This window comes from Salvelinus sp. IW2-2015, unplaced genomic scaffold, assembly GCF_002910315.2.
Source record: "Salvelinus sp. IW2-2015 unplaced genomic scaffold, ASM291031v2 Un_scaffold2172, whole genome shotgun sequence".
NCBI classification, from domain to species: Eukaryota; Metazoa; Chordata; class Actinopteri; order Salmoniformes; family Salmonidae; genus Salvelinus; species Salvelinus sp. IW2-2015.
Window position 1 is genome coordinate 41,266 of NW_019943503.1, and position 12,733 is coordinate 53,998.

Below are 12,733 nucleotides of genomic sequence, written 5' to 3' on the forward strand. Positions count from 1 at the left end.
CGCAACGGGGAGAATTTGATTCAGACCTCATATTATAGATGGTGAAGAGTGAACCATGTGTCAGGACCCAGTTGCCAGCTGTGCGTAAATATGCTTAGGTGTTTGTGGTGACTTGGTATGTAAAAGGAGTTAAAGACTAGTTGTTAAGGCTAGACCTTAAGGCTAGACCGTGAGCTTAGAACCTGTGAGCTAACCTGTGCAGGTAGACCTGTAAGGCTAGATGTAGGCTAGACCTGTGAGGCATGACTTAGCTAGAACCTTAGTAGGGAGGCTAACTGTGAGGCATGACTGTGTAGCTTGTAGCTGTAGGTAGACTGTAGGCATAGACTGTAGTGGATGGACCTGTGAGCGACCTGTAAGGCTAGAACTAGTAGGCTGGACCTGATGACCTGTAAGCTAGACCTGTAAGCTGACCTGTAAGGCCTAACCTTAAGGCTGGACCTGTAGGCCTAGACCTGTAAGCCTGGACCTGGAAAGCAGACCTGTAAGCTGGAACCTTAGGCTAGACCTTTTACGCTAGGACCTGATGAGCTAGAACCTGTAGGCTAGACCTGTAAGCTAGACCTGTAGTGGACCGTAAGGCGGGACTGTAAGCTGGACCTGTGAAGGCTTGACCTGTGCTGACCGTGAGGCTAGACCTGTAACTGACCTGTGCCTTATGCACTCAGAGAGCAGTAGACAGCAGCTTACATAGCTGAAAAACAATGAGTGATCACACCCATAGAATACTTGTGACGGCGCATCAAACATTCTTATCACAGCGGAAATCGTCCGAAGACCATTACACAACGTAGAAGCAGTGTTAAAGAGGATGCGAAGAACGTGGTTTTAAGATAACAGGACAAGTGTGCATCTTTTCAGTCTAGTGGCACTAACTTAGGTCATAGGATAGCACGAACAGGGGATACATCCAGGATAACGGACAGGGGCCTACTCAGATAGACGAAAACAGGCTATATCCAGGATAGACAACAGGGGCTACATCCAGGATAGACGAACAGGGCTAACATCCAGGATAGTACGGACAGGCTACATCCAGGATAGACGAACAGACTACAACCAGGCAGGACAACAGGCTATATCCAGAAGACGGACAGGGGCACATCCAGGATAGACGAACAGGGATACAATCCAGTAAGGACAGACAGGACTACATCCAGATAGACGGACGGGCACCAGCCCAGGATAGCAAGGCTACATCCCAGGATAGACGGACAAGGGCTACATCCAGGATTAGCGACAGGACTACATTGGCACAAAGGTTAGAGGAAAAAAAAGAAAAAAAAATAAAAAAAAAAACAAAAAAAAAAAAAAAAAAAAAGGATAAAAAAAAATAGGAAGAACAAAACGACAAGGAGGAGGTGGAGTTCTGGGAAACTGCTGCGGTCGACCTGTGATTGTAAACACTCGCCTTGTTTGATTAAAAAAAAAGAACAGAAAACCCGGCTAACAAAGTTTTCCAGAGGTCAAATAGAGATGAAGTAGTTCCGGCATGACAGTGGTGCTGCGACTATCCAGAAGTCACGTCTGATAGGTTACACTTGGCTATTACAATATATATATCTAACTATAATGATAAGATGTAATGGAACGGTGGATTTGGTGTTGTACTAACTGGGGGAATCAAAGGAATTTGTTAATACAGGGACAGAGGAATGGGGGTACCTACATCGTCCTAGGAGTAATTTTAAGAGCCGACGAGGAGGCTATATCCAGATAGGAGAAACTTTAGAGGTATTGGAAGACGACGAGGGTGCGTGGGAGTTGAGTGCGGCGGAGGACGGAGGTAGGGCGGACGGTGGAGAGCTGTCGGGGCCGAGTAGCGGGGGGAACGAGTGGGGCGTAGCGGGAGTTATCTCCAGTGATATAGAGCAACAGTTGGTAAGGGAATGGACGGTATGGAGGGGTGAGGGTCGGGGAGGAGGGGTGAGGGAGGTGGGGGGGGGAGGGGTAAGAGAGCCAACAGGGGGGGTGGTGGGGGTGGAGGGGGGGGGCTGAGGGGGCGGGCGGGGAGGGGGGGTGGGTGGCGGGGGCGGGGGGGTGGGGGGAGGGGGGGGGGGGAGGGGGGAAGGGAAGTGTGTGAAATGGGAGGGGGGAGGGTGGGGGGTGGGGGAGGGGTGGATGAGGAGGAGGTGGTGGTGAGCTGTGGAGAGGGACGGAGAGCGGAGGGGGGGGGGGATGGTGGCGGGAGGGGCGGGGGGGGGGGGGTGGGGGGTGGGGGGGGGGCGTGGGCATGGAATACGCGGTGTATTTTCGAGCGAGAGAAGTGTGGATGCTATTAATTGGGTGTCACTCATCTTTTCTAGGCCTCAGGTTAAGTGGCTGTGTCGTGGACTGCGCTCTCTATGATGTTGCCATAAGGCACCAGGTCTAGCCCTGAAGTCTAGGCAACAACGTCCTCCGCCTCAAAGTCAAGGCCTCACATGGTTTCCAAAGCCCCCGCACTTGGAACAGTATCCCACCGGACCAAGCCCTTAACAGGCGCGCCGTGTCTTAATCATCCAGACAAAGGATTACTAAGCCCCACTACCTATACGGGCTATATCCAGGATAGAGGACAAACAGAGTGAGTTAGATCGCCTTACACATCCAGGTCATAGCCCTCAACTAAAGGTCTAGATCCTCACAGGTCTACCATACGTAACAGTCTACTCACAGAGGTCTCCACCTACAGGTCTAGCCTTTACAGGTTCCACCAGCCGTACAGTCTAGCCTTACCAGGTCCTCCAGCCTTACAGTCTACCTTACAGGTCCAGCCTTACAGCGACTCGGACTCGCCTTACAGTCCCAGCCTCACAGTCCGCCTTACAGGTGCTCAGCCTTATTATCCAGAGGTCTAGCTCTCAGTCATAGCTCAAGTTCTTAGCCTCACAGTCTAGCCTTACAGTCTAGCCTCACAGGTCTAGCCTCACAGTCTAGCCTCACAGGTCTAGCCTTACAGGTCCAAGACCTCACGGTCCAGTGAAGCCTTACAGGTCTAGCCCTTACAGGCTATAGTCCAGGATCCTAGCCTCACAAGATCTTAGCAACTTCAGACGAGGTCATAGCTCCTCACATCCCTAGCCTTACAAGGGTCTAGGCCCTTACACAACTTAGTCTTTAACTCCCTTTACAACAAGATTATCAACCACCAAACACCTCGCATAGTTATCGCCCACAGCTGGGGCAACTGGGAACATTCTGAGCACATGGTTCACTCTTCACCAATCTAATATGAGGTGGCTGAGATCAATTCCTCCCTCCCATACCAGATAGGTTAGCGTACGAACAGCTAGACTCTTCCGCTTTGACACTAATAGAGGTTTCATTTCACTTTAACCTCCAGCTGTTCCCAATAAGTGAAGCGGCTGAGCTGAGTAATTTCTCAAAACAACATACTGGTCAGTTTGATGCTTCTTTAAATCTTGCTGTGGTCTCTGAGATAATAGACATGGCAGCCCCGATATCTACCTCCCATCTTGTGTCTTTTCCCCCGTTACATGGCTCACACATCCATAGACATAGTATAGCCGTTTCACATACTCACGATCCACTACACACAGTAAAAAAGTCAAGTCCTTTTCTGAACTCGAACAGGTGATTTGCTACTGTGCTGAGCCTGCAGCGGATAGCAGTCTGCCTTCCGTAACTTTGAATTTCGTATTACCCCAGTTTATAAGTAGAGTCACTTTTTTTAGACGAACAGGTGACATCCAGGATAGAGCGTTGCTTAGGGGGAAAATTACGAAGAACCTGTTCCCCGCGATGATATCCTCTACGCGACTCTGCAAGCTCATATTCAACGAGGATGTCTCCAGATCTCTCTATTGACATCAGTCTCGCCATAGTAACTCCTACGAACATGTATAACGCACAGTCTCCAGATGAATGTCAGGCATCGTAATCACTGTAAGTCCCTAGCAAACATGCGCTGGTACCACAGATGGTCCATGAGTCTACCCCTCTGGACTACATACGACAGGTACAGCACTCGTTCTCTCTAGCCGTATCCTGTCTGTACTTACCACCTTGCGCTCCCTTCGCGTGTTCTGTGGTCAAGATAAGTCTTCATACTAGCGTTCTTCGGTTGTACGTCATGCTCGTAATTGTGACGTGTCATCACCGGATGCTGACACACTCGCTAAGTTGTTGTGAACACATTTGCCAATATCTTTTTGTCTCGTGTACAATTTCCTCTACCCAGTATGCTCTGGCATGTCATGAGAGAATCCCATCTTGCCACGTCACTCTCAAACCTACTTGACTCGGAACTCCGAACCATAAAAGCTAATGCCTGGTCCGCCTCATCTGTTCTCTGAGTGCAGCACACACCAATAACGCGCCTCTAGCGCCAGTCGCTTACTGAAGAGCAACGTAAGATCAGCTCACGCTATACTCGCCCTCCTCAGGTTAGTCCTATGACCCCACACCTCCAGTAATATTGCTTGTGAGGCCTCACCATAACGAAACAAGTGTTCGCTATCTCTCAAATCACATACCAACACGGTCGCGTGACTCAAAGCGATGATTCCTATTGATGGCCATAAAAGTCTCTCAGAGCTGAAAAGAGTAGCCTCTACTTCCAGCTTTGTTCTCTCCGCCAATCCCAATACTACTTCACAAGCAGATGTCTTAAACCAGTTGTCATCGTTTAGATGTACTTACCCTACACGATTTAGCTCAGATCCCATCGCCAGGGAACTACCAAAGACCAAAAGGGTTTGCAAAAGTGAGTTTTCACACTAGCGGGTGACTCACCATGTTACTGATCCTGAACTAAAAGCCTTATTGGCTTGAGAAGGATGAGCTCACTCTGTAGAAATTGATGTGTGTTTATGGCGGGTATGAAAGCTGTTGCTCGTAAATACATGCAGACATAAAATACAAGGTGAACCTGCCCTACTAAGTGAGTAGACACACTGTGAGACGTCTCTCAGTCGTAAATTAAGGTCAGCATCTTTGCACAGAATGCCGGCAAAACATTCAAGAGCAGGCCGCGGGTTGACTCTCTACATGAATATACATTCTGCGTACTGAAATATAACATCTGTACACGTCTCTCATTGAGGACCAACCGATGCTAACACAACCTTCGAACCGCTGTTTCTCACTCCCCTGACCGTACAAACACTAACCTTTACTATCTACGTCACTACGAAGCTCGTGATCTTTCTAAATACTACAGTCTTAACGAACTAAGCGGCTGGTCATCATAGCTCTCGTTCATATTCCTATCTCCGTCTGCGCAGACCTCTGCTCTACAGCGAATGCTGGGTTCCGTATTAGCTGACATCAGGACGAGGACGTCCCATATGACGGGCACAATAGGTCCACTCAGGATACGTGAAGGCCATGTGTATGTATCCTTAACATGTATAAATTATATAATATTAGGTATCTTGATACCATGTATACCCTGACATTACCTAGTTAATTAAAGTAAAACCAAATCAGATCCAAACTCAATACGACCAGATGCTCTCTCGAGTCTATAACGTTGGCGCAATCGTCTCCTAGTGTGGTAGCAATAGTCTCTTTCTGTAATTTTTCCGTTCCACTTAAGCTTATTTCGTGATCGAATCACAAATTCACAACCGGCCACCGGAACTACGAACTGGATTAACACCGACTTTTATTCTGTTCTTATATCAAATTCATCACATGCAACCTGCACATTATGACACATCTCAATCGCTATTGCAACTCGTACATGATCAGTACTAACGGAGTGATGGGCTACTTTCTTCCTCAACACACTAGCCACGTAGATACTTCATCAATGCAGCAACCAGATCGTGTATCTCGTGACCAACATACTGCTCTGGACTCAATAGCACCAGATTCGTTAACAGAATCGAAACACATCCGATAGTATATGCAGTAATTATGTTGCACCGATGCTTCATTACACAATTCATCCATGATACGGATATAGTATCTGCATATTCGTCTCTTCTATTAACGTTTCTAACTTCTCGAGGTAGCTAGGAGCAAGACTAAGCGTTATCAATGCGAGCATCTTAAAGCATTACTGTGCATCGCTTGTGAGCGAACGGCTTCGACTTAGACAGCTTGTCTACAGCGCTGGCAATGTACCATGGTACACTGGTGACCTGGTATAAATATGAGTACTTCCATAGTACCAGAGAACTTTCAGGCCACAATTGTATTGTGTAACCGCCGTGTATTGTGTGTGAACGATTCGGTGACCATCAGAGTTCATACTATCATCTTTATAGCCCATACGCGTCATTCTAGCGAACTCGCTTAGTATGAGTATGAGCCTGAGTATGGCACCTGCAATAGCCCTGAGCTTTTGTTTGTCTAGCTGCTACATCGTACTATCTAAGAGATGGTTCACGCGATAGCTTTGGATCCGGCTCAGTCTACTGTTTCTATTCTCTGTATGAAGCTGTAGCTAGCGGACTGCTATGACGTACTGACCTTGCGGTGAGACGCATGGCTCCCTACTTGCGTCTCTCCCGTGTGAAGTCATAGGATTATGCGTTAGTTAGTAATCAAGGCCATCGCTCCGATAGACCCTGATAGTATGACACTACCGAGATTGGATAAATCGTCGTTATATCTTGCAATTGGGAGACAATCTGCCTAATAAGAGACACCCCACAAGTTGAACTCACATATCCCTTGCCCATAGGAATGAACATACCAGATTGTGTTCTAATACACTATGCAAATTATATAGCAAAAGTAAATATACATTTTGTTACAAAAGCTGACTAACCCCCCGTCCTACTAGCTCACATGACCCTCCCTCTCGACAGTTCTGGTCTAGTGATCATCATCATCACAAATCTTAATACTATAATATTCTAGTACCAACTAATATTGTGAGCTTCGAACATCGAGAACTCGGTATTCATGATTTCAAAGAAAAAGATGTATTTAGAACCAGTGTTTTAACTAGACTCATGGTGAATGCTCAGTTCGATTCACGTATATGCTCTCTGAGTAGTTCGCTGATTGACAAAAACTATAATGAGATTTCTCATTGTTTAAATTGTGAATGCTTTTGTGTGTTTTACCATTGGACTGAGCACATATCTAGAATGAAGTCTTGCATTTAAATGATAGAAATCAATGTCACTACACGTGGCACCTGTACCAATTTTAGTGCAGTATTAGAGCCTTTTGTGATTCTGGTACGAATCTATAGTACTGATAAAGATAAGAACTAGATATAAGTAATTTACCGCTGACATTTTTTCTTTTATGAACTTTACGTTCTGGTGCGTTACTACTTCACCACTTTTAGTCTGTTCCCTCAGAATCTGTTGTAAGATGTGTCTAGATGCTCTTCTCTTTACTGACAGCGTACTCACTCTCCTACTTTGATCATACCCTGGAGTCATGCTCTTCAGCGTCTGGAACTACTGAAGTTTCACTTCACCAATCACTCTGGATGTGCAATCCCTTTTTAAAGGTAGTTACTGTGCTTGTGCGCGCTGCTAACTTGTCCGTGAATAGCAACAACCGTGTACACACGCCCTCTGTCCAACGTTGACGAATCACAGCTTCTTCTACGCCATGGAGAAACACCTCCTGCCTGCCCCGTCGCGCTTCGCAGCGAACATCGGGTTAGCAGATTTGATTAGTGGTTGTATAGAATTCAAGAATGATTTCTCTATCCTCTAGATTGCTTACCGGACATAAGTGCCCAGCCAAGTAACTGTACTCTTCCAACAAACACTATCATCAATAAAAAACTTGTGCAACAAAATTAATTTACGAAGTACCATTTTTTTCAAAATAAGATTGGCTTGTATTGCCAAGTAGTCAAAATACCTTCTCACAGCAGTATCATTTACACTTCCCCATTCTTGCTACATACGCAGTGTAAGTATTACCATTTCATTACCGTTCTGTAGTACCTTTCATACCTCTCCTGTCTCTTAGGGTCTTCTACAGATAGTCAAAAACAAAAATTTCTATCCTTGCTGAGTACATTCCATCCACCTGAGAGTCAGCCAACCGCAAGTGCGCGACGGCTGAGCACCTTGATTTCATGATTTCCTTACCTACTATGGCAAGTTCATGGAGAATCTCTCTATTCTCATCAAACCTATGACAGAGCTCCTAACAGAAAGAGAGACCTCGGGTGTGGTCAGAACGATGTCAGCCGGGGGCATCTGAAACAACGAAGACGCAGCTGTCTCCCTCCTCAGTGTTAGTGCACTATGACCCCACACACATCCAGTAATATTGGCTTGTGATGCCTCACCATAACGGGGTGGGTGATGTGATCTCACACACGATGCCTGGCGGTAGTGAGAGGCCTATTGCATTTGCTTCACGCAATCCAAACTATCGAGTGTCATCTTTAGATGTACTTCCCATTTTAGCTAAGAACATCGCCAGGGAAACTACCAAGGACAAAAGGGTTTGGCAAAAGTGAAGTATTTCACACTGACAGGGTGACCTAACCATGTTACTGATCCTGAACTAAAGCCTTATTGGCTGAGAAGGGATGAGCTCACTCTGTAGAAAGTGATGGTGTGTTATGGGGTATGAGAGCGGTGGTGCTGGCTACTCTTACAGAGGGACCTACTGAAGGAGCTACAGGAAAACCACTGGGGCGTGGTCAAAATGGCAGGTCTTGCAAGGAGCCCCTTTTGGAGGCCCGGGTTAGACTCAGACATGGTATACATTCTGGTATACATCTGGCCCTTCTTTGGACACCGTGCTAACAACTCCGAACGAGTTTCAATGCCATACAACACTCCTTCCGTGGCCTCCAACTGCTTTTTAAATGCAAGTAAAACTAAGCGCATGCTCTTCAACCTATTGCTGCCCKCACCCTCCCGCCCGACTAGCATCACTCTGGACGGAGTCCCATAGGACGGCGCACAATTGGCCCAGGGTTTGGCCTGGGTAGGCCGTCATTGTAAATAATCATTTGTTCTGAAATTACTTGCCTAGTTAAATAAGTAAAGGTGAGACAAAAATAAATAAATAGCATGCTTCTGTCTATAAACGTGAGCTGCTCAGTGTGTGTTGAYAGTCCTTTCTAACCGCACGGTTTTTGAAAGATAAACCGTTAGCCATCGAGAACTACGAAGGTTTTACGACTTTTCTCAACAACATCGATGCCCTGAATTTAGCRGGCGCTATCGACAGATCAGTTGAAAAAAAGTGATGGGCTACTTTCTGCCCACGCCACGATCAGTGTGAACTGGAGTGGCTTGACACAACGCTGACCAAACAAGGTGTAAGCAACAAACAAACAAAGTTAAATGGGTTAAATGGTTCCAGTCTGCCGTGAAGCATTCATCCATGTATACGGGTAAGAGTCTAGCTACATCTTCAGATATTATACGTTTCTAATCCAGTCAGCAAAATAGTTTTCATTGCAAGTTAAAGCATACTGTTAGCTAGGTAGCGAACGTTAGCTTGGTGGCTCGCTGGCTAATGTTACATGTATAATCTGTGTAGTAATATTATTTAAATCAGAAACTCATTTGCATTGCTAGTTATAGCCTAATGTTAGCTAGCTAGCTAACATTGAACCTAGTTTGTTGACTTCGGCTACCTGCAGATTCATACTACAGCTAAGACAATGTTTGTATTGGTAGTAGTATGAGTTGAGATTATGCCAGTTCATTGTTTACTTAGCTAGCTAGCTACATGTCTAAACAAAAGGTGTGTCTGAGGGTGATTACGGCCATCTACTGTATTTCATGAAGATGTGTATATATCTTGACAATAGTGACCCAGGCAGGCAGCCTAGTGGTTAAAGTGTTGGACTAGTAATCAAAAGGTTGCAAGATCGAATCCCTGAGATGACAAGGTATAAATCTGTCGTTCTGCCCCCTGAACAAGGCAGTTAACCCACTGTTCCCCGTCATTGAAAATAAGAATTTGTTCTTAACTGACTTGCCTGATTAAATAAAGGTTAAATTACATTTTAAAAAGGTGAGGGGTGTTATAGCATTTCTTTCACATGACCCATCAATTTTGACAAGTGTGTCTTGGTAAGCGTCATCTAATAATTATAAAATATTTATAAAATATTTTTATCTGGACAGTTTCTGTTTTTGATATTTCTACTATGCCAGTAACCATTTCACCGTTTACACCTTCTGTATCCTGCGCATGTGACAAATAAACTTGGATTTTATTTGATATAGTGTGTGTTTACCAGAGACAGTAATGTGAAGAACAACAGGACCTGTACCAAAGTCAGATTAGGATCCAGGACGAGATAAAGATAAGAACTAGATAAAGTGTATTTTTACCTGAAGTTTTTCCTTATTGTAGGTTACTACTTTCACCACTTTTAGTCTTGAAATCTTTGGTTGTTGTTTACTACACTACCTTACTCCCTCTTTTTAGCACATGGCCTCACATGTGAATCCTTAAAGAGATGGGTGGGGCTAAGGCTTAATAGGGTGGGAACGATGCTGAATGGGTGTAGACAAAGATGAGCTCTCCAGTAGGTGTACCAAAACATTCAAGTACCATTTYTTTCAAAAGTGGGATTGCAAGTTGATCAACTTTCAAAGCAGAATTACTTCCCCATTCTTCTTCAACTGCAGTGTAAGATATACACATTTCTAGTTCTGAGTCTCTACTTTTATCCAATGTCAAAAACACAATTTCTAATTTTGTTACATATGACCGAATCGAGGCAGTCGGTAAAGTTGTTTTCTGTGGCAGTAAAATATTTTAAGTGCTAAATCAATATCTGATCAATATCTGGATTATAAACATTCTAAAAGTTTGGAGTATCTTCATCCACTGTCCAACTGTTGCATTTAKTACAATTGTTTCTGACCGTTGCAAATGTAATTGTTTATTTAGTCCCGAATCCATGTATTTCAGTGTCTATGACTGYCATATGGGTATTRAAAAAACTTGAGCTATACCTAACCTTAACATCTAAATCAACTGTTGTGATATTGTATGTTTACAGGATTTGAAAAAAAATAAACGATTAAAACTATTTGAAAAGTAATTCACTGAAACTGGCCCATTAGTGTCTATGACAATATCAACATGTTGCTAACTGAATTGAGTCCCACCCTGTAGTGTACAGTCTATCTCTAACCAGTTCTCCWCWGGTATRTRCAGGGCCATCATGACCAAGGTTTAGGAGTAGTGTGTTGTCTCAGGGTTAGGGTTAGCGTGGACAGTGTGTTGTCTCAGGGTTAGGGTTAGCGTGGACAGTTTATTTAGTCCCGAATCCATGTATTTCAGGTCTATGACGTGGTCATAATGGGTTATTGAAAAAACTGAGCTATACCTAACACTTAACATTCTAAATCAACTGTTGTGGATATTGTATGTTTTACAGGATTTGAAAAAAAATAAAACAATCATAAAAACTCCATTTTGCCAGAAAAGTATATTCACACTCTGAAACTAGGCCCATTAGTGTCTATCGAACAATATCAACATGTTGCTAACTGAATGCAGCTCCACCCTGTTAGTGTACAGTCTATCTCTACACCAGTTCTCCTCAGGTATATGCAGGGCCAATCCATGACACCAAGGTGTTTAGGAGAGTAGTGTGTATGTGCTCAGGGTTTAGGTTAGCGTGAGACAGTGTGTTTCTCAGAGAGTTAGGCTTAGCGTGGACCAGTGTGTCTGTCTCAGTGGATTAGGGTTAGCACGTGGATAGTGTGTGTCGTCAGGGTTTAGCGGGTCCTAGCGTAGCGTACAGTTGTTGTCTCAGGTTAGGGTTAGCTGGACAGTGTGTTGCTCAGGTTAGGGTGAGCGTTGGATAGTGTGTTGTCTCAAGGGTTAGGGCTTAGCGTGGACAGCGTGTTGTCTCAGGGTTAGGTCGTTTAGCGTGGATAAGAGTGTGGTTGGTCTCAGGGTTAGCGGATTAGCGTGGACAGCGTGTTGCTCTCAGAATAGGGTTCAGCCGTGAACAGCGTGTTGGTCTCAGCGAGTTAGTACCAGCCGATCGGATAAGCTGTGTTAGTGGCAGGGTTAGACTTTAGCAGTGGGACCAGCGTTGTCTGTCTCAGCAGAATAGGGTCTAGCACAGTGGACACGCGTGTTGTCTCAGGGTTAGTTGTTAGCAGTGCAGAATAGCTGTGTTACTGATGTCAGAGGTTAGGGTTTAGGTGACAGTGTGTTGTCTCAGGGTTAGGTTAGCGGTGGACCAGCGTGTTGTCTCAGGGTTAGCGGTTAGACGTGGCACAGGCCGTGTGTTCTCCAGCGGGTTACGGTTCAGCGTGGACAGTTGTTGTGTCCAGGGTTAGTGAGCTTAGCCGTGGACTGCTGTTGTCTCAGGTTCAGGTTAGCAGTGGACAGCCGATGTTGTTCCAAAGGGTTAGGACGTTAGCGTGGATACAGCGCTGTTGTTCAGGGATTAGGTTAAGGCGTGGACAAGAGTTGTGTGTGGGTCTCGCCAAAGGGCTTAAGGGTCTAGCGTGGGACAGACGTGTTCCGTCCTCAGCGCAATAGGCGTGAAGCGTGGAACAGCGATCGTTGTCTCAGGGTTAGGGTTAGCTCAGTGACAGTGTGTTGTCTCAGGGTTCAGTGGTACACTTACTATCTGTAAGCCACGATAGCGTGGACAGCGTGTTGTCTCAAGGGTTAGGGTTAGCCGTGGACAGCGTGTTGTGTCAGGGTTAGGGTTAGCGGATGGGCACAGCCGTGTATGTCCGCAGGGTTAGTAAGCGTGCTGAACAGCGTGTTGTCTCAAGGGTTTAGGGTTAGCGGACAAGCGTGTTCTGTCTCCAGGTCAGGGCTTAGCGTGGAACAGCGTGTCTGTCTTCAGGCG

At 45.5% G+C, this 12,733-nt stretch overlaps 1 pseudogene; it reads right to left on the minus strand.

Annotated features, from left to right (window-relative positions):
• The window catches only part of LOC112073168 (ryanodine receptor 1-like), a 78,368-nt pseudogene that overhangs the window by 38,049 nt on the left and 27,586 nt on the right, over positions 1 to 12,733 (minus strand).